The following is a 22,491-nucleotide window of genomic DNA, read 5'->3' on the forward strand; positions in this document are numbered from 1 at the left end:
GTTGGTTCAGTATCTGTGGGCACCTATGAGCCCAGGTTAGTTGGTTCTGTGGGTTTTCTTGTGGTGTCCTTGACACTATTGGGTCCTACAATCTTAAGGCACAATTTCTAACTAAAGTATTGTTTTATTTTTAAAAGTAGACAATCTAATGTTTCTAAAATTGGTTCAGTAAATAATGGTGCATATCTTTTATGGTATATTATGCAGTAATTAATGTTATTTATATATCTATTAAAAGATAATAATAGGAAAAAGTTTCCAAGACATAAATTAGTAAAAAAATAGTTTACATACATTATGAAATTATAATGAACTCTACATTTCTTGCTACAAATTAGATCACTAGTTAGAAAAATCTTATATATTATAATATATTATTGTCTATTGTTATATATATAAGAGTCTAGAAGGACTGATAAGAAAATATGCTTATTCTTTTCTGTCAAGAGTATGGCTCTATTGGACCTTCTTAATTTGAGACCTTAAAATTGCCAAATAAGCACATATGTCTAAATTAAGCATTCCTATGTCTATTCATGTTAATTATGAAAGGCCACTTTCCTTCAGTACAGTTGCAGAACCTTCAAACCTTATTAGGAAACATGTCTACTGGGTCTTTCTGCTGGGTGTGTTGGTGCATACCTTTAATCCCAGCACTTAGGAGGCAGAGGCAGGCAGATCTTTGTGAGTTCGAGGCCAGCCTGGTTTACAAAGTGAGTTCCAGGACAGCTAGGGCTGTTACACAGAGAAACCCTGTCTCAAAAACCAAAAAAGTTGGGTCTTTTGAAAAACTTATTGTTAGACATTTAAGTAAAAATAAAAAATAGCCTTTCCCTTTTGTCCTTGGGTGGGAACAGAGAGGACCTGAAATAAGTTGTTTACTGGAGCTAACAATTGAAGATTAAATTTGCACTTTATGAAAAGAAAAAAAAGAGTATGGCTCATTTGAATTTTCATCCCAATGCTTCTTTTTCTCATTTAACTTCAATGAATTTTGCTGTAAACATGAATTATTTTGTTAATTATAATTAACTAGTAAAATATATTAAAATAAAAGGCTGTTCTAGGCCAATTTCCCTTCCCTATGTTTCCCCATCTTAGTTACTTAAAGGTAGCCAGTAACATAAGATGATTTTTTGTTCTGCTTAAACTTTAAAAATAAAATCCACTCTGATTTTATTTTCTAGAGAGCTTAATTATAGATATTATGATTTATATCTTCTAAATTATGTTATGCATGCATGCATACATATACACTCTTTTTGCTTGAAAGAGAAATAATTTCCTGTCCTCTGCTGTGGAATCACTGTATTTCTTTTAAAGGTAAATGATTTAAATATCCTGAAATGAGGTAAGTAAAAAATGGTATATTTCTGTATTGGGATGCCAATTCACCATTGAAATGATTTACATGAATATTTAAAAATGCAGGAAAGAAGCTGAAGAGATGATTCGGTGGGTAAAGTGATTGCAGTGTGAGCATGAGGTTCTGAGCTTGGATCCCTTTCATGCATGTGAAAATCTGGGCGTGGCAATGTGCATCTGCAACCCCAGTGCTGGCACTGGAGGTTGATTCTGGGGTTTGCTGGCCAAACAGTCGGCTGAAATTCAGAGCTCCAGCTCTGTGAGAGACCCTGCTTTGCTTTTAGAGCTAGAGAGTAACAGAGGAAGACATCAGCACACATGTGTGTACATGTACATAGACAGGCAATTTCTTGATATTTTACTTAATTTAAACTCTACATGGGAATTTTGTTTAAATCACATTTTTTAAAGATATTTATGGGCTCTGAGTAGGGAAGCAGGTGGCCTAACTACAGGTCTTCATCTCTCTTTCCTCTCCTCCATAGTCAACCCCCAGTCTCATCCTGAGCTCAATACCAGACAACCTGTTGCAGTCTCTCACTCTCTGCCCCCATTCACAAGGAACTAAGGAGATCCTGGTGGAATACACTGCTCTCCTACCACCTGTGGACCCCCTCGGTGTTCCTCACCTCATTTCCATTTCTTAGTGTCAGCCTCTAATATTTAGAAACACATTTTACCAGGAATCCCCAGTGGCCATACCTAGCAGAATCTCAGAATTCCCCACCAGGCAAAACAAAACCACCACATCCCCCTAAGAACCACAGAGGGCAACAGAACAAAGGAACAAAACACTGATCCAACAAAGACAAGATCAGATATCAGCACCTAGAATTACAATCTTTCCAAACCCAGGCGCCCAGACGCCAGTGTAAAAACGCAGTCAGTAATAGCTAGGACAGCATGTTGCCACCAGAGCCCAGCAACCCCACCGTGGCAGGCTCTGAGAACTGCAACGTAACTGAAGCACAAGGTAAAGACCTGAAAACAACCTTAACGGATCTGATAGAGGTTCTGAAAGAGGAAATGAATGAGGAAAAAACAGACAGTGGAAGGAAATGAATGAAACACTTCAAGGTCTGAAAGAGGAAATATAATCAATAAAGAAAATTCAAACTTAGGGAAACTAGAAATGAAAAATTTAGAAACTTGAACATGAGCCTCAGTGGCAAGCTTCACCAACAGAATAAAAGAAATGGCAGAAAGAATCACAGGCCTTGAAGACATGATAGAAGAAATGGAAACTTCAGTCAAAGTTAATGTTAAATTAAAAAAAATCCAAACAAAAGCAACAACAACAACAACAACAACAAAAACCAACTCCAGGCAAAAACTATCCAGGAAACCTGGAACACTATGAAAAGACCAAATCTAAGAAAAAAATAACAGGAATAGAGGGAAGAGAAGAAATCAGGTCAAAGACACAGAAAATACTTTCAATAAAACACTAAACATCCAGAACAAAGAAAGAATATTAAAAGCTGCAAGGGAAAAACACCAAGTAACATATAAAGGCATACCTATTATAATGATACCTGACTTCTTTTTTTTAATTTATTTTTATTTTGCAATACAATTCAGTTCTACATATCAACCACAGATTCCGTTGTTCTCCCCCCTCCCACCCCCCTCACATTCCCCCCAGCCCACCCCCCATTCCCACCTCCTCCAGGGCAAAGCCTTCTCCGCGGACTGAGATCAACCTGGTAGACTCAGTCCAGGTAGGTCCAGTCCCCTCCTCCCAGGCCGAGCCAAGCGATCCTGCATAGGCCCCAGGATACCTGACTTCTTAATGGAGATTCTAAAAGTCAGAAGGTCCTGAACAGATGTTCTATATATTCAAATAGGCCACATATGCCAGCCCAGACTACCATATATAGCAAAATTTTCAATCACAATTGATGGAAGAAATAAGATACTCCATGATAAAACCAAACTTAAGAAATATCTTTCTACAAGTCCAGCCCTACAGAAAGCACTTGAAGGAAAATTCCAACCTTGTAGATGTAACCAACCATCTTTTTAAATAAGAAACACAGAGCCGATTCAGAGAAGAAAGCCAAGAGGTCAGAACTAAGAGCCTTACCCTTCCTGCTTCAGCTAAGAGAACTCTCCGAAAGGGAACCTACTTCCTGTGTGTTTGTCTTTCTGTTCTGCCTTCTCATTGGTTGTAAACCCAAACACATGACTGCCTCATCATTGCCTGTCTGTAGAGACTTCCAGGTCTTCTATGGTTGGTATTGAGATTAAAGGCATGTGTCTCCAATGCTGGCTGTATCCTTGAACACACAGAGATCTACCTAGCTCTGTCTGCCAAGTGCTGGGATTAAAGGCATGCGGCCACCACCGCCACGCTCTTGCTATGGCTCTAATAGCTCTGACCCCCAGGCAACTTTATTTATTAACATACAATTAAAATCACATTTCAGTACAAATAAAATACCACCATACAACCTAAAGAGTTTAACCACACCCCAGAAAACACAAGGGATAAATAATCTCAGACCAGCAAATCAAAAGAGTGAAAACACATACACACCACCACCATCACCACCACCTCTGCCGCCACCACAACCACTACCACCACCACCACCACCAACAACAACAACAAAGGAACAAGAATCAACAAACATTGCTCATTGATATCTCTTAACACCGATGGTCTCAATTCCATAATAAAAAGCCATAGACTGTCAGAATTGGTCTATCCTACTGCTGCATCCAGGAAACACACCTTAACACTGAGGATAAACATCACCTTAGGGTAAAAGGATGGGAAAAGATATTCCTGGGAGTTTCCATTGCATTAGGTTTCTACCTCATCTTGAAATGCTCCCCCCAATTCCAAATGTCTCTCCAAGTAATCTCTGCCCCATACCTAACCTCTCTGTGTAATCTATTCTATTTCCCCTTCCCAGAGAGATTCATGCAGTTCTCCCCACCCCATTTTGAGTCTTCCTTGTTACTTAACCTCCCTGGGCCTGTGGATTATAGCATGGTTATCCTTTACTTTACATCTAATATCCACTTATAAGTGAATACATACATACCATGTTTCTCTTTCTGGGTCTGGGTTACCTCACTCAGGATTCTTTTTCTAGTTCCATCCATTTGCCTACAAATTTTATGATGTTATTATTTTTTTAACAGCTGAGTAATACTCAATTATGGTGATATTTATTTGTGCTGAAATGTGATTTTATTTGTATGTTAATAAATAAAGTTGCCTGGAGATCAGAAGTCATAGCCATTAAGCAGAAGTCTGGCCATGGTAGCACACGCCCTTAATCCGATCACATGGCAGGCAGAAGCTCTGTGTGTTCAAGGACACAGCCAAGCATGGTGACACATGCCTTTAATCCTAGTACTAACCATAGAGACCTGGAGGTCTGTATAGACAGGCAGTGATGAGGAAGTCATGTGGTTGGGTTTAGAGCCAATGAGAAGGCAGAACAGAAAGGCAATAAAAGACAGGACACAGGAAAAGGTCTCTTTCTCAGGGGAAGCGACGGCAGCAAGTGGTAAGCTAAAGGAGTCATGGCTCTTGCTCTGATCTCTTAGGCTTTAACTCTGTATTTGGCTCTGTGTTTCTTATTTACTAAGACAATTTAGAATTTCACCTATGATCCATTGTGTAAATGTACCACATTTTCTTTTCCATTCTTTAGTTGAGGGATATCTAGGTTGTTTCCAGTTTCTGACTATTATGACTAGAACAGCAATGAACATGGTTGAGCAAGTGTCCTTGTGATAGGATGGAGTATCCTTTGGGTATATGCACAGGAGGGTATAGCTGGGTCTGGAGGTAGATTGATTCCCAGTTTTCTGAGAACCTATCACTAAGATCAACAATTAATAAATGGGACCTCATGAAACTGAGAAGCTTCTGTAAGGCAAAGGACACTATCAGTAGGACAAAACAGCAGCCTACAGAATGGGAAAAGATTTTCACCAACCCTACATCTGATAGAGAGACTAATATCCAAAATATATAAAGAACTCAAGAAACTAGACATTAAAAAATCAAATAATCCAATTAAAAATAGGTTGCTGATCTAAACAGAGAATTCTCAACAGAGGAATCTCAAATGGCCAAGAAGTACTTAAAGAAATGTTCAACATTCTTAGCCTTCAGAGAAATGCAAACCAAAAGAACTCTGAGATTCCATCTCAGAATGGCTAAGATTAAAAACACAAGGGACAACACATGCTGGAGAGGATGTGAATAAGGGGACCACTGAGTGCAAACTTGTACAGCCACTCTGGAAATCAACATAGCACTTAGTTGCTGTATAACAAAATTGGAGCGATCTCACACTAGTAACTTAAGAGCATACTTGGAAGCTCTAGGCCAAAAGGATGAAATCACACCCAAAAGTAGTAGATGGCAAGAAGTAACCAAATGCAGCACTGAAATCAGCAAAATAGAAAAAAATTGCAAAGATTCAATGAAACAAGGAGTTGTTTCTTTGAGAAAATTGGTAAGATAGACAATTTTGTTTTCTTTTTTTCTTTTTTGGTTTTTCAAGACAGGGTTTCTCTGTGTAGCTTTGGAGCCTGTCCTGGAACTCACTCTGTAGCCCAGGCTGGCCTCGAACTCACAGAGATCTGCCTGCCTCTGCCTCTTGAGTTCTGGGATTAAAGGTGTGTGCCACCACAGCCCAAAGATAGACAAATTTTTATACAAACTAAATAAAATACAAAGAGAAAACATCCAAATTAACAAAATCAGAAACAAAAAGGAGAACATAACAACAGATACTAAGGAAATCCAGAGAATCATAAGGACAGACTTTAAAAAACTTTTTCTTCACCAAATTGAAAAGATCTACAAGAAATGGATAATTTTCTTGGTATATACAACTTACTGAAGTTAAATCAAGATCAGATAAACAATCCAAACAGATATATAACCCCTAGTGAAATAAAAGCAGTCATTAAAAATCTTGCAACCAGAAAAAGCCCTTGGCCAGCTGGTTTTAGTACAGAATTCTACCAGACTTTCAAAGAATGGCTAGTGCCAATACTCCTCTAATTATTCCATCAAATAGAAACAGAAGGTACATTTTCCAGTTCATTTTATGAGGCCACACAGAGGCCTCTGATATCCAAACCACATAAAAAACAAAGAGAATTACAGATCAATTTTCCTGATGAGCATAGATGCAAAAATTCTAAATAAAATACTCACAAACCTAATCTAAGAATACACCAAAAAGATTTATCTTGATCAAGTAGGCACCACCCAAAGATACAGGGATGGTTCAACATAATAAATCAATAAATGTAATCTTTCAAATAAGCATACTGAAAGGCAAAAACCACATAATCATCTCATTAGATGCAGAAAAGGCCATTGACAAAATCTAACACCCCTTCATGATGAAAATCCTGGAGAGACTAGGGCTACAAGGGACATACTTCAATATAATAAAGGCAATTTATAGCAAGCCCATAGCCAACATCAATCTAAATGGAGAGAAACTTACTGCATTTCCACTAAAATCAGGAACAAGTCAAGGTTGTTCACCCTCTCCATGCCTATTCAATATAGTGCTTGAAGTTTTAGCTAGAGCAATAAGACATTGGAAAGGAATAAATCAAAGTATTATTATTATTTTTTAGATGATACGATAGTATGCATAAGTGACCCTAGTAATTCCACCAGGAAACTGCCATAGCTGATAAATGCTTTCAGCAAAGTATCTAGATGCAAAATTAACTCACAAAAATCAATAGCTTTCCTATATATAAATGACAAACTGATTGAGAAAGAAATCAGGGAAACAATACCTTTCACAATAGCCTCAAATAATGTAAACTATCTTGGGATAACTATAACCTAGCAAAAGAAAGATTTCTGAAGAGAAACAGAGGAGGAGTGAATGGGGGGAGAAGGGGAGTTGGGGAGGGACTGGGAGGAGAGGGGGTAGGGGGAACTGGTCGGGATGTGAAATAAATAAATAAATATTAAAAACCTTTAAGACATTGAAATAGGAAATTGAAGAAGATATCAGAAGATGGAAAGATCTCTTATGCTCATGAATAGATTGTATTAATATAGTAAAAATGGCCATCACACCAAAATCAATCTACATATTCAATTTAACTCCCCTCAAAACTAGAACACAATTCTTCACAAATCTTAAGGGGACAATTTGCAGCTTTATATTGAAATACAGAAAACACAGGACAGCTAAAAACACTTCTGAATGATGAGAGAACTGCTGGAGGTATCACCACCTCCAAATTATACTACAGAGCCAAAGTAATGAAAACAGCATGGCATTGGCACAAAAACAGACATGTTGATCAATGGACTAGAATTGAAGATGAACACATAAGTCCGCATAGCTGTGGATACCTCCTTTTTGATAAAGAGGCCAGAAATACACACTGGAAAGAAGACACAGCAAATGGTGATGGTCAAACTGGGTGGCTGCATGTTGAAGACTAAATAGATCCACACTTAATAGTTGTTACAAAACAACTCCATATGGATCAAAGACATCAACTGAAAACCAGACAAATGGAAAGATATACCAAGAGTGGTACAGCTGGATCTTGAGGTTGATTAATTATCATCCCCCTTCTCTTATTGATTTCCATAGTGGCTGAACAAGTTTACACTACTGGCAACAATGGATGAGTATTCCCCTTGCTCCACATCCTTGACAGCATGAGCTGTCATTTGTGCTGTTGATCTTAGCTATTCTGACAGGTGTAAGATCAGTGTTGTTTTGATTTGCATTTCCTTGATGGTTAAGGATAGTGTACATTTCCTTAAATGTTTCTCAGCTGAGTTTCCTTTATTGAGAATTCTCTGTTTATAGCTGCACCCATTTTTAAACAGGATTATTTGACTTTTTGAAATCTACTTTCTTGAGTTCTTTATATATTTTGGATATTAATACTTTATCGGGTGTGGAGTTGGTAAAAATCTTTCTCCATTCTGTAGGCTGCCACTTTGTCAAATGATGGCATCCTTTGCCTTACAGAAGCTTTTCAGTTTCATGATGCCCTATTTATTTATTTATTTATTTATTTATTTATTTATTTATTTATTTTCGGTTTTTCGAGACAGGGTCTCTCTGTGTAGTTTTGGTGCCTGTCCTGGATCTCATTCTATAGACCAGGCTGGCCTCGAACTCACAGAGATCTGCCTGGCTCTGCTTCCCTAGTGCTGGGATTAAAGGTGTGTGCTACCACCACCTGGCCTATGTTCCATTTATCAATTGTTGACTTATTGCCTGTGGTATTGGTGTTCTGTTCAGAAAGTCATCTCTGTGGCAATGAATTCAAGGTTATTCCACAATTCTTTTCTATACAGTTCAGTGTTTATCTTTATGTTGAAGTCTTTGATTTACTTGAACTTAAGTTTTGTGCATTGTGGACCTGTTTTCATTCTTCTACATGTAGACATTAAGTTTGACCAGCATCATTTATTGAAGATTCTGTCTCTTTTTCCAGTGTGTATTTCCGGCTTCTTTGTTAAAAAAAAAAAAAAAACCCAGATGTTCACAGGTGTGTGATTTACAGTCTTCAGTTCAATTCCATTGATCAACACATGTCTGTTTTTATGCAAATACCATGCCTTTCTTTTTTTAAACTATAGCTCTGTAGTACATTTTGAAATCATGGATAGTGATACCTCCAGCAGTTTTTTTTTTTTTATTGTTCAGGATTGTTTTAGCTATCTTGGAATTTTTGTTTTTTCATATGAAGTTGATAATTGTCCTTTTGAGGTCTGTAAAGAATTATGTTGGAATATTGATGGAGATTCCACTGAATTTGCAGATTGCTTTTGGTAGGATGGTCGTTTTTACTATATTAATCCTACCGATCCATGAGCATGGGAGATCTTTCCATCTTCTGATAGCTTGTTCAATTTCTTTCTTCAACAACTTGAAGTTTTTTTTTTCCACACCAGGCTTTCACTTGCTTCATTAGAGTTACCGCCAGACATTTTATGTTATTTGAGGTGTTGTGAAAGGTGTTGTTTCCCAGATTTCTTTCTCAGTCAGTTTGTCATTTGTATATGGGGGGGTGTGTTACTGATTTTGTGAGTTAATCTTGTATCTAGTCACTTTGCTGAATGTGTCTATCAGTTGTAGGAGTTCCCCGGTGGAATTTTTAGAGTCACTTATGTATACTATCATATTATCTGCAAATAAGGATACTTTGTTTTCTTCCTTTCCCATTTGTATCCCCTTGATCTCCTTCAGTTGTCTTATTGCTCTAGTTAAGACCACATCCTCTATTGAACTGATATATAGAGAGTGGACAACCATGTTTTGATTTTGATTTTTAGTGGAATTGCTTTGAGTTTCTTTTCATTTAATTTGATATTGGCTATAAGTTTTCTGTAAATTGTCTTCATTTTATGTTTATGTATGTCCCTGGTATCTATAATCTCTCCAAGAATTTTACCGTGAAGGGTGGTTGGACTTTGTCAAAGATCTTTTCTCCACATAGTGAGATGATTATGTATTTTTTTCTTTCAGTTTGTTTATATGGTGGATTACATTTATTGATAAATTAGGCTTTTGAAAATACTTGTTATCCTTCATTTGTACACTATCTTTAGTTTAAAGCACTAATCATTTGAAAAAAAAATCTAACAATGCAATAACTCATAATGTGCTTCATGTAAGCTAGGCACTACCAGGTATGTCTAATCTGTGGCCCCTGGGCCACATGTGGACGAAGAAAGCTTTTAATTCCACCTGATACAAAATCCACAAACTTACTTTAAACATTATGAGTTTTTTTCCAGTATAGTTTTTGTAACTATACTGTAGGATTCTCAACCTGAGCTTTGCAGGTGACAGTGTTGTCTCTCAGTGTTGAAGGTTGTTCATGCCTGCTGGGCTAGCACTTGGCGCCCATTACCTCACTAGCTCTCAGCATTCCATTAGCTATGTTTTCATATCATTGGACTTATACATGAAGGAGTTGAGACTAGTTGAATGATTTACTCAAAGGCACAGGTTTGTTAACCTGACAAATCCGGGAGAGAATGCCCAGCTCCCTCTGTCACATGGAGATCAGAGAAAGCCATGGAACAGATGTCACGATTCCCTGAGAACCAATGTAATTGAGTTCCTCTCTGCAACTGTCAATATGTGCAAGCCATAAACATCAAGGTCCCCACAGCGCCTGACAAACGCACATGCCAGTTCTGACTGGTTTTGCTCTGCCTGCCTTCGATTTTCCACCTTTGCTGCTTTGTGGAGATAGTTCTGACTACATTCCATTCCTGAGGCAGATTTGAATGGCTCCGTGCATGCTTGGTGGCAAGAAATACATATAATGAAAACAAAAGCTAAGCTTCTGAAGGCTTGGGATATAGTTGCAAAGCATGACTGAAACCCAGGTTTCAATCCCCAGTACTGAAAAAAGGAGGAGTAAAAAGAAGGAAGGGAAAGATAACACTTCTGAAGACGCATTTCCCCTGACCTTTCTAGATGGTAAAATCATTAAAGTCATGGCTAGGGTTGAAAATAAGACAGTAGCATCATCAAATTGGGCAAAGGTGTGACTGGCATATCTGCCTCTCAATTCATGGCCAAGGAAGCCATCAGAAGCTAGATGCTGACTACCCTCAAGTGGTCAAATCTAGTTCCCAAATCTAGAATGAAATCTGAGGCTCTTATTGCCCAATGCAAAATTTATAGGATAAGTAAATAATGAAGTTTTAGAACCTCTCTCTTTTCTGCACAGGTTCAATGGAGGCATAATTTATCATCATAATAATCTTACAGTGTTTTTTTGTTTTCATTGAAGAGTTCTGTAGCCCTAAAAGTATCTTTGCATTTTCTGGACTTCTTTCCATCTGTGCATTCCCATGTAGTTGCTGTGGGGAGTGCCAGGTAGGGGCTCAGATGTTAGTCCTGAAGACGACTGGTGTTTTAAGGTCCAATTTGCAGCTCTGTGTTTCTCTGACATAAATCGTGCCATCTCAGTGAGGGAATCAGTTATACACCCTTTTCAAAGATGTTTTCCCAGCTAATGATCCTATGTGGCTTAAAATTATTACTGACAGAAAAACAACTGCAGTGACTTTTAAACTAATGATAAAATCCCATGGATAATTACCTCTCAATAGCCTGGAGATGTGAATGAATGAATCACATATCGTTGCAGGAAGCAATTCTCTGAATGGATTCTACCTGATGGAATCTTAGTGCATAGCAGATTGAGTACAAGCTTTCAGTTGAAATAAGACTCTGAAGTTTCTCTGGAGCAAAACCCATACCCTGAAGGAGGTTGGCTTTGGTCACACTGTCCAGGAATCCTGTGATCCAAATGGCTCTCTTCTGTACATGGAAATATTTTGTAAAGAAATAATAGCATAAGTGTCTTTCTTTTTAATCATTAATTAATTAATTAATTTTTTTCATTTTTCTTTATTAAGAAATTTTCTACTCACTCTACATATCACCCCACAGATCCCATCTCCTTCCTCCTCCCAACCTCCCCAGCCCTCCCTCCCAAGCCACCCCACATCCTCACATCCCCCAAACCAAGGTCTCCCATGGGGAGTCAGCAGAGGCCGGTGAGCCTAGGCAGGTCCAAGCCCCTCCCCACTGCACTAAGGCTGTGCAAGGCGTCACACCACCGGCACTGGGCTCCTAAAAGCCTGCACCAGGGATGGATTCTGATCTCCTGCCTGGGTGCCCCCCAAACAGTTCGAGCCAAACAACTGTCTTCTGTATCCAGAGGGCCCAGTCCAGTCCCATGGGGGCTCCCTAGCCACTAGTCTACAGTTCATGGGCTTCCACCAGTGTGGCCGGTCATCTCTGCATGTCTTCCCATCATGATCTCTGCCTGCAGAATCCCTCTTCTCTCTCATTGATTGGATTCCTGGAGCTCAGCCTGGCATCTGGCTGTGGATCTCTGCATCTGCCTCCATCAGTCAGTCACTGGATAAAGGCTCTATGATGGCAGTTAGGGTATTCCCTAGACCGGTCACCAGAGTAGACCAGTCCAGGCACCCTCTGGACCACTGCCAGCAGTCCCAGGTGGGGTCATCCTTGTGGATTCCTGAGAGCCTCCCCAGCACCCTGCCTCTTCCTATACTATCCTCCCCAAGTTTCTTTCCCCCAACCCACCTTTATAAAACAGGAACTTATTCTAGTCCAGGATTTCCTAGAATTCATTCTATAGCCCAAGCTGGCCTCAAACTCACAACAGTCCACTTACTTCAGCCTCCCACATGCTAAAATTTCAAGTGTGAACTGCTATGCTGGCTCATTCTCCTTTGTTTGAATTGGCTTCCTCTAATGATCTGACATTGTATCATATTTCTTTCTCCAGAGATTTCTTTCTTTCTCATAGACATGAAGTATATAATGAATTTTAGTTTTTTTTTCAACTCTCCCACTCTCTTCTCCGATCCTCTTTTTTTTTCCATTGACATCATCCTTCTTCCCAAGTCCTCCTATTCCATGCCATCATTTTGAGTGTGATGCACTGAGTTTAACTAGAGTATCTTGCCTGAGCACAGATGAGAGGTTGCTTACTGGAGCAAGGGCAGCTTGTTAGTGGCTGCACCACTGACAAAATGACACTTTTCTCCCAACAATATTATATAAGGAAGCAACGGGGCCTCATGGGCCTCCCTTGATCCATGATGAAATCTTGTGTAGACAACAGCTGCAGTGAGTCCTTGAGTGCAATGGATATGTTATGTTCAGACGACATCTTTTTGTAGAACATCTTTCCCTGTTCTTACATTCTTTCCACCACCTCTCCTGTGATGCTCCCGGAGCTTTGGAATGAGTGATGCAGCTATCCTAGCTAGGATTGAGCATCCTATGGCTACTTGTTCTCAGCACTTTGACTAGTTAAAAGTTCATTCACTAAGTACCATCTATGTCAGAAAGAAGCTTCCATGATGAAGGCAGTGCACAACACCAATCTTTTGTTCTTTTAGTTTTTTTAAAATTTATTTAATTTTTTAATTCATTTTACATACCAACCACAGTTCCCCCTCCCTCCTCTCTTTTCACTACCCCTACCTTCCCCATCCACTCCCCAGAAACGGTAAGGCCTCCCATGGGGAGTCAGTGAAACCTGGCGCATCAAGTTGAGGTAGGACCAAGCCCCTCCCCTCTGCATCAAGGCTGAGCAAGGCATCCCACGACAGGGAATGGGCTCCAAAAAGCTGTTTCATGCACCAGGGATAGATACTGGTCCTGCTGCCAGAGGCCCCACAAACAGACCAAGCTACACAACTGTCTCCCACATGCAGAGGGTCTAATTCAGTCCCATGCAAGCTCCCCAGCCATTAGTCCAGGGTCTGTGAGGTCCCATGAGCTCGGGTCAGCTGTCTCTGTGGGTTTCCCCATCATGATCTTGATTCCCCTTGCTCATATAATCCCTCTTCCCTCTCTTCAACTGAACTCTTGGAGCTTGGCCCAGTGCTGGGCTGTGGATCTCTGCATCTGCTTCCACCAGTTACTGGATGGAGGTTCTATGATGATAGTTAGGGTAGTCACCAATCTGATTATAGGAAAAGGCCAGTTCAGGCACCCTCTCCACTATTGCTAAGAGTCTTAGCTGGGGTCATCCTTGTGGATTCCTAGGAATTTCCCTTGCACCAGGTTTCTTCCTTTATCAAGATATCTCTTTCATTGCTCTCCCTCTTCCTCCCTCCCCAGCTCGCTCATCTTGTTTCTCATGTTCTCACCCCTCAATCCCCCATCTATTTTTCCCACCCATGCCCCCAGTTCACCCAGGAGATCTCATCTATTTCCCTTTCCTAGGGGAATCCATGCATCTCTCTTAAGGTCCTCCTTGCTACCTAGCTTCTCTGGGGCTGAGGATTATAGCCTGGTTATCCTTTGCTTTTCATCTAATATCTACTTTTGAGTGAGTACATACCTTGTTTTTCTTTCTGGGTCTGGATTACCTCACTCAGGATGATTATTTTCTAGGTCCATCCATTTGCCTGCAAATTTCATGATGTCATTATTTTTTACAGCTGAGTAATATTCCATTGTATAAATGTACCACATTTTCTTAATTAATTCTTTGGTTGAGGGGCTTCTAGGTTGTTTCCAGGTTCTGGCTATTATGAATAATGCTGCTACGAACATAGTTGAGCAAGTGTCTTTGTAGTATGATTGAGCATCCTTGGGTATATGCCCAATAGTGGTATCTCTGGGTCTTGAGGTAGATTGATTCCCAGTTTTCTGAGAAACTGCCATATTGATTTTCAAAGTGGTTGTACAAGTTTGCACCCCCACCAGCAGTGTAGGAGTGTTCCCCTTACTCTATATCCTCTCCAACATAAGTTGTCATCAATGTTTTTGATCTTAGTTATTCTGACCGGCACACCATCAATCTTAAATGGTGAGCTAGGACTTTGAACCAGAGTTATCCTTTTTTGAAAGACTTTTATATACTACACCAAGCAATGTTTGGGATATGGTTATCATTGAATGGGGATATTATTATTCTTATTTTAACAGTGATGAGATCAAGACTCAAAGAAGTTGAGTAACTATACCCAGTCCACTCTGGTAAGGAGGGACAGAATGAACACATCACATGAAGGCATCATGCTAGGATCAGGCCTGGCTCTCTTTGTCCTCTGCCCTATGTTGGTTTTACATTCTTTGGGACCAGAGGTCATTGCCATAATAAGCTGATTCTTCAAAGATCTATGGATTATGATGGTGTGGCAGATAAGTGCAGGGTTAGATTCTCCAGCCAGTTTTCTGGAAGTTGTATTGCTTATGGTAGGACTAACGTGTGGTAAAACTATTGTGATCAGAAATGTTAATTATCAGTTTGACAAGATCTAGAATCTCCTAGGAGATGGATCTCTGGGTGTGTCTATAAGGGATTATCTTGATTAAACTAATTTTAATCAAGATAAAATCAATATGTGGGAAGACCCAAATTAACTGTGGGAACACCATTCCCTGGGCAGGGATCTTGGACTGTATAAAGTTTAGGAAGAAAGACAAGCACAAGCATTCATTTCTCTATGCTTCCTACTGTAGATACAATGAGGCCAGTTACTTCAAGCTACTGCTGCCTTGAATCCTTTGCCATGAAGGACTGTACCTTGAACTCTGTGCTAAAATAAACAATTCTTTCCTTAGTTGTTTTTTCCCATGGCATTTTATTACAGCAATAGGAAAAGAAACAAAGAGAGAAATTATTAAGTGCACGACAAACACCACATCTAGTATAATCCCAGGAAAACATAACTAGTGGACAGTAAGGTCCAGGGAACCCAGACCAAAAAAGGAAGATGGCACATGCCAGGGTCTGGGGATTAGTGCACTGGGAAAAAAAATGATACAAGTTGCACCCAGGAAGAACCCAAAACATCCTGAGTGGCAGATGAACCAGTGCTGTGAAATTTGTCCACCCCACAGAATGACCTGCTGGAATCAGTCAGAGCATGTAGATGACTCTGACCTCTGATTAGGACTAGGTGGGTACTCCAAATACCCTCACCTGGAGAAGAGCAAGTGACAGACATGTCTTTGTTTGAGTGGGGGCTCTCTTGGACTCCAGGGAAGTAATTCTTTAGAGCAGTTTATATCTAATGCCAGTGCTCAGGATGAAAGGAAACAATGAATGTTCTGCTTCTAACATAGGTGATGGGGTAGAGAAGCATGTGTGGTCACTCAAGGTCTGTCTATAGACATGTGGTCCAGACTTGGGTAAGTATAGGCTTACATTTCCTCCGTAGTAAAAAAAAAACAGCCAATTAACTAACCAACTGGTCAACCAACCAGCCAACAAACAAACCCTGAACTACTCTGCTTCATTTTATTGTATATTTCAAGAGAAGTTAAATTTTTGTCCTTTTATTCTTCACTTAATGTGCTTTATGTTTCTTACAGTTAATGCCATGAATCTTTATAAAATAGAAGCTACTCAAACATGAGTATTTCTATGTGGGAAAGAGACTTATAGCTGTGACTCTTGCACACAATAAGCTGCTAGTTTACTTGCCTCATTCTACCCAGGGGGAAAAGTGATCATTCTGATGTCTTTAGGTTTCAGTAAACAAAGTAATGGCCACCTGTGAATGAGGGACAAATTTATTTCAGAACCATCACTTAAATCTTCAAAGTCAAATGAGAGTCTAGGTGGATCCCACAGCTACCCCGAGTTACTGCTAGGGATCAATGTGGCTCCTCTCACTCATAGGAGAATTGCAGCATGGGGCTGGGGAATGAAGAGAGCTAGGCTCAGGTGCCAGCTCACCTACACATTGTTTTGTTGTTTAAACCAGGGTTCAGTTTATGCATCTGCACAATGTGAGGATTAGATTTAGGTTGTGGAGCCATATCATATAAATTAATGTGTGTGAATATAAATAAGGCATTTTAAATTGTGAATGTGGGCAATATTAGGTGGCTCTTGTTTTTTTTTGTTCTAAATGTGCAAAATATGTGGTTAATGTAGGAATAATATTATCTCTACTATAAGCCACTCTTTTGTGTGTGTGTGTGTGTGTGTGTGTGTGTGTGTGTGTGTGTGTGTGTCATTTAATGGATGATGGATAACTTTGGAATTATGACTCAAATAAGTATGAATGCCATTATTGGCTGGTGCTTCTAATATCATAGCAAGTATAAAAATGAAGGCTATTCTTTTTCCTCAGGCAACAGAATTCAGGAACCTCCCCTACCCCCTCTGTTTTGAACCCATTTTGATATCATGAAGTGACTAGTGGTATGTCTTGTCCTGCCCTGCACAAATGGTTGTTAGTAAGATGGATTGACACCTCCTAGAGTGTCCCTTGATTCGCTGGTATGGGTGAGCACAAGCTCTCTGTCTGGAGCAATATCCTCTTTTATTAAGCACTCTGGTGGGGGGGGGAGAACTGCAAAGTGCTCTCCAAATACAAGGCATTAGAATGACTGATGAGTATAGCCTCATCACAGTTACACCTCCATGAGAAGAATTGTGACATTTATACTGAAAGAGAAGCACAACACAGCATAAAATCCTCCTTTGTGCAGATTTCAGCCATTGTAAAAAGTGTTTGAAAGAGCCCAGGCCCAACCAGAAGCACTTGCCAAGTAAATGGATTGCACAACACACACTAGAAAGAAGAGCCAAGAAGCTATTGTCGGATTTATGTCTTCTGTTTTGTGGAGTTGGGCTTGCTTCATTCCCATAATCTCCTTCATTTTTTTTTTTTTTTTTAGTTTTTCAAGACAGGGTTTCTCTGTGTAGCTTTGCGCCTTTCCTGGGACTCACTTGGTAGCCCAGGCTGGCCTCGAACTCACAGAGATCCGCCTGGCTCTGCCTCCCGAGTGCTGGGATTAAAGGCGTGCGCCACCACCACCCGGCAATCTCCTTCATTCTTAATTGTAACACGAATTGCTAAACGGTCTTATAATAAAACCCAGGGCCTAGTATTGGGGTGAAAGCTGAAAGATCAAAGAAGCAGAGCAAGCCACAGCCACCACCTCTCACCTCACCACCTGCTCTGCCTGAAAGAGCTCCAGCCGAAGAAGCATAGCAGAAAGGCTTCTAGCCGAAAGGGATGCTTCTGCCAAAAAGCCTTAGTTCCTGTCTCCTCACTCCTTATATACCTTTCTCCACCCACCATATCACTTCCTTTTTAGTGCTGGGATTATAGATGTGTGACTTCTCAAGCAAAGGCATGAGATCTCAAGTGCTGGGATTAAAGGTGTGTGCCACCACTAAATGGCTCTGTTTTTCTCCTAGACTGAATCAATCTCAGGTAGTCCAGGGTGTCTTTGAACTCACAGAGATCCATATGGATCTTTGCCTCCCAAGTGCTAAGATTAAAGGTGTGTACCACCACTGCCTGGCCTCTGTGTTTAATTTAGTGGCTTGTTCTGTTCTCTGATCTTCAGGCAAATTTTATTAGGGTGTACAATATATCACCACATTTCCCCTTTTTATGTCTAAAATAATAAAAGAAGGTTATAACATAAAAAACTATATACAATAAGTACAGTAAGTATATACAATATATGCAGTCAAGATTTACATTAACAATGTCCAGTCCATTAACATTTGACAGATTCAAGGAAAATATTGGTGAAATTATTAAGGCCACTCCACATAGTTAAAAGGAGATTTATTTAATGGCGTAACTTACAAATTAAGGGATAGGTAGGTCGTGGGGTCTGGGGAAGGTGTATCGCAGTCCAGCAGTGTTCTTTAGAGCTCTGCTTGGCCCACCTCCACCGTCCAGGGTCCCAGAACTGCAAGAGCGTTGGCCCATTCAGATCTCGGGTCTCCAGGCGCCTCCCTTGGCCCCGCCTTGTATGCGTGACAGTTGCCGAAGTCTCAATGGGGGTTGGAACTTCCAGATCAAAGCTGGAATGGTTACCCACTACAGGAAAATATTCCATTATCTATTCTATTTTGGTAAGTTCAAAATGTTGTACCTAATTCACTTTCTATCATAACTTGTATTACCAACCCCAAACTATCTTTTGATGTCTTTTAATTGTATACACTTTACACCTTTTTAGTGAGTTTCTTTTCTAAATTTGTTAACAAGGAAAACTATATAATAATCTAGTTTTCAACTCCCTCAGAGACCTGAGAAGGAAATAATATTACCTAACTAAGCAGGAAGTGCAAACAAGCAACTTCCAAACAATGTGAGAAATGACAGAAACAGCTGGCTGTCTGGGCAATCACCCAAGGTTCCTCTGCAATGTTGGGGCATCCATCTTTGGCCCACAGGAATAGAATATTGAACAGATCCATCTGTGAAGCAAGATTTTCTAAAGGGCTTTCTTACCTTGTCTTAGCAAGGTTCAGCCTTTCTTTCTTTTGTGTCCTGCATGTTCAGTTGGACAGCATACTGTCAGCAGTTGATGCAAGGACACTTTCTTGCCCAGTGGCTAACTTTTGCCACAAAGAAAGTAAACTCAATATGGAGTTTTCTTCAATGCCCATCATCTTCTCTGAAGAAGTAGATTGTTGCTGCCAGGAGCAGACATGTCTCATAGTCATAAAAAATAAGAATCTATGTTATTAAAACATCTTAAATGCCATATTCTGTAGATCTCTGAAGAGTTTGAAGATGACCTGTCTATCTAAAATATATGTCTGTTTGAACTTGAAAACATACCTAATATGACAAGATCTATTATAATAGGTGACTAAATACTAACTTGCATTTCTTTATATCCTAATTAGTTGGTAATAACTTTCATAGACTAGCAATTTGCATTACATTGTTAATTAAACTGTATAGGTACAATACCTTGAACAAGATTAGAAATATATGTACAGAATGTTCTAACAAAATTAATCTCAAATTTTTTTTATTAATACACAAAATTTGTCCAGTGGTCTTCAGATTCCTTAGCTAGATGCCTTCATTCTCTTGAAAGACAAAAACAAAACCCTTCCCCAAACCTAAGTTTGGGGAGGTTCCCAAATCTAATCTTTATCAATTTTGATTTGTGGTTTCTCCTTAATTTTTTCTTCTTTCTTCTGTAGCTGTTCTATCATCCAGAGCAATATATATATATATTGCTCTGGGAAGGAATTTCTTCCATGATGACAGGAAAAGACTGAATGGAATTTGACATGGGTCCTGCTAGAGGCCCTTCAGGGAGTATCCGGATGGCAAAAGGAAGGGATTACCTTGTTTGTCCCTTGTTGATCTACATTCATTAGTCCAATGTCTGCCTTTACCACACCTTACCTTCTGCATAATCCAGTGGGGAGGGGCGTTCTGTTGCCATTGTTCCTTGAAAAAACATTGTTTCTAGGGGCACCCTGTTTACAGTCCCTTTTTGGGTGATCTTGTTTACCACATTTGAAACATCTGACATTACTATTTTTCTTCAAACCTCTGGAAATCACCTCTCCTATCCAAGCATCATCATGATCATGAGATTCAATATTAATTGTATCTTGGATCCATTCCTCCAGGGGTGCTGATTTTGCCTTCAATGGCCTAATTACCCTTTTGCATTGTGCACAAGCATTTCCAAAAGCCAGAGATTCAATTATTATCAGTCTAGCTTCTGAATTTAGTGTCATTCTATTTACTGCTGAAGTCAGTCGTTGTAAGAAATCAGTGACGGTTTCTTTTGGGCCCTATATAACTTTTGTAAATGACTCAGTTTTCTTTCCTAGTTCTTCAATTCTGTCCCAAGCATTCAAGGCTGTGGTCATCATGTAAAGATTGTATTCATAAATCAGCATAATCACCTTTTCCAAGAAGTTTATCTTGGGAAATTTCCATACCTCTAGTTCTCCTTCATTGTTCAATGGTCTTAGCCTCATCTTTCCACCAGATCCTCCATTGTAACTGGGGACCAACCTCTAAGACTGCTGTAACCAAATCTCTCCAGTCTTGAGGGATAATTCTATTTCAAGTTGACCATGAGTTTAACATCTGCTTCACAAAAGATGAGTAGATGCCATATGAGACTATTGCTTCTCTGAATCTCCTCAAATCAAACATTTTCACAGGAGTCCAGTCAGCTCTTACACAGCCTTAAGGATATCTGTCACTGGGTAGTTCCTGTAAGGTTACTGGATAGATTAAGGTTGACTGTTTGAAAGCCTTAGACTGTTCCTCTGTAACCTTATAATGCAATGTTGAGATTGGTTCTCCTTTAAATTCTTCTTCTGGGTCTGACAATCTCTATGTTCTGTTTTAACAAGTTTTTCTAAAACTTTTATCTTGGCACTCATATTAACCAACTTTTTAAAATGATAAAACAAAATGATCAGACAAATAATACTTATAATTGACATTACATCTATCCCATCTGTGGTGATATTTTATTTGTACTTAAATGTGGTGATATTTTATTTGTATGTTAATAAATAAAGTTTGCCTGGAGATCAGAGGAGATAGCAAGCCATGAACACAAAAGTCAGGCAGTGGTAGCACACTTCCTTAATCTGATCACTTGGCAGACAGGGTCTCTGTGTATTTAAGGTCATACTAGGGAACAGAGCCAAGCGTGGTGGCACACACTTTAATCCCAGTACTGTAGCTGGAGAGTTTCTTCTCCAGCTCCCACCAAGTCCCGCCAGTCCCGCAGCCCACTTATAAAATAAACACACAGACTCTTATATTATTTAAACTATTCGGCCTAATTGCTCAGGCTTCTAGCTATCTAGTTCTTCTATCTTAAATTAACCCATTTTTATTAATCTATAAGTTGCCACGTGGCTCGTGGCTTACTGGTACCTTACATCTTGCTTGTCATGGCGGTGGCTGGCAGGTCTCTCCCTTCCCTTCCTGTTTCCTCAATTCTCCTCTCTGTTAGTCCCACCTATACTTCCTGTCTGGCTATTGGCCAATCAGTGTTTTATTTATATAGAGCGATATCCACAGCACAGTACCAACCATAGAGACTTGGAAGTCTGTACAGACAGGTAGTGACAAGGAAGTGAAGTAGCTGGACTAAGAGCCAATGAGAGGGCAGAACAGCAAGGCAATAAAGGTGCCGGTAGACAAGTAGCTCTTTGTGATGTTACGCTATGAGTTAAGGTTAGTTGGTGGCTCTCACTATTTCTCTGACCTCTAAGGCTTTCACCCCTATATTTGGCTCCATGTTTTTTTATTTAATAAGACTGCTTAGAGATTTGACTACACTCATCAACATTAATTACCCTCTCATTTAATTATTTCATTTTCAGATTGTTTAATGTATAGTCAAACAGAGATCAAATGCCTCCCATTATACAAATGTTTTCCATTTTTTAATGCGCGGGGTGGGGTGGGGACTTTCCTTTAACTAAATCCTCCCTAAGAAATCCCAATTGACTCACCAAATTTGCTGGCTATGACGATTCAAATGATGGTGTGGCAGCAGCCTGAGCAGCAGGCCCAGAGAAAGCCAAAACCCACCAGAAGAGGAAAGAAGCGAAAGACCCCAAGTGTGCGAAAGTGGCTAACTCCTGTGGTTTTTGGGGCCCCAAAGCCTATGGAGTTTGCTGCAGAGAGGCTGCAACAAAAACTTAGCCAGTGGGTTAAGGAGTCTGGCCCAGGTGGGGTGGAGATTCTGGCCATGTGTAGCTGAGGCTTGAGCCAGGGACTGCAAGGTCACAGGCAAGCAGCTTTTTCATGAATTTGTGCCCCACATTGGGCACCAGATGTAACAAGAATTGCTAAATGGTCTTTAA

This window comes from Peromyscus eremicus, chromosome 1, assembly GCF_949786415.1.
Source record: "Peromyscus eremicus chromosome 1, PerEre_H2_v1, whole genome shotgun sequence".
Taxonomy (NCBI): Eukaryota; Metazoa; Chordata; class Mammalia; order Rodentia; family Cricetidae; genus Peromyscus; species Peromyscus eremicus.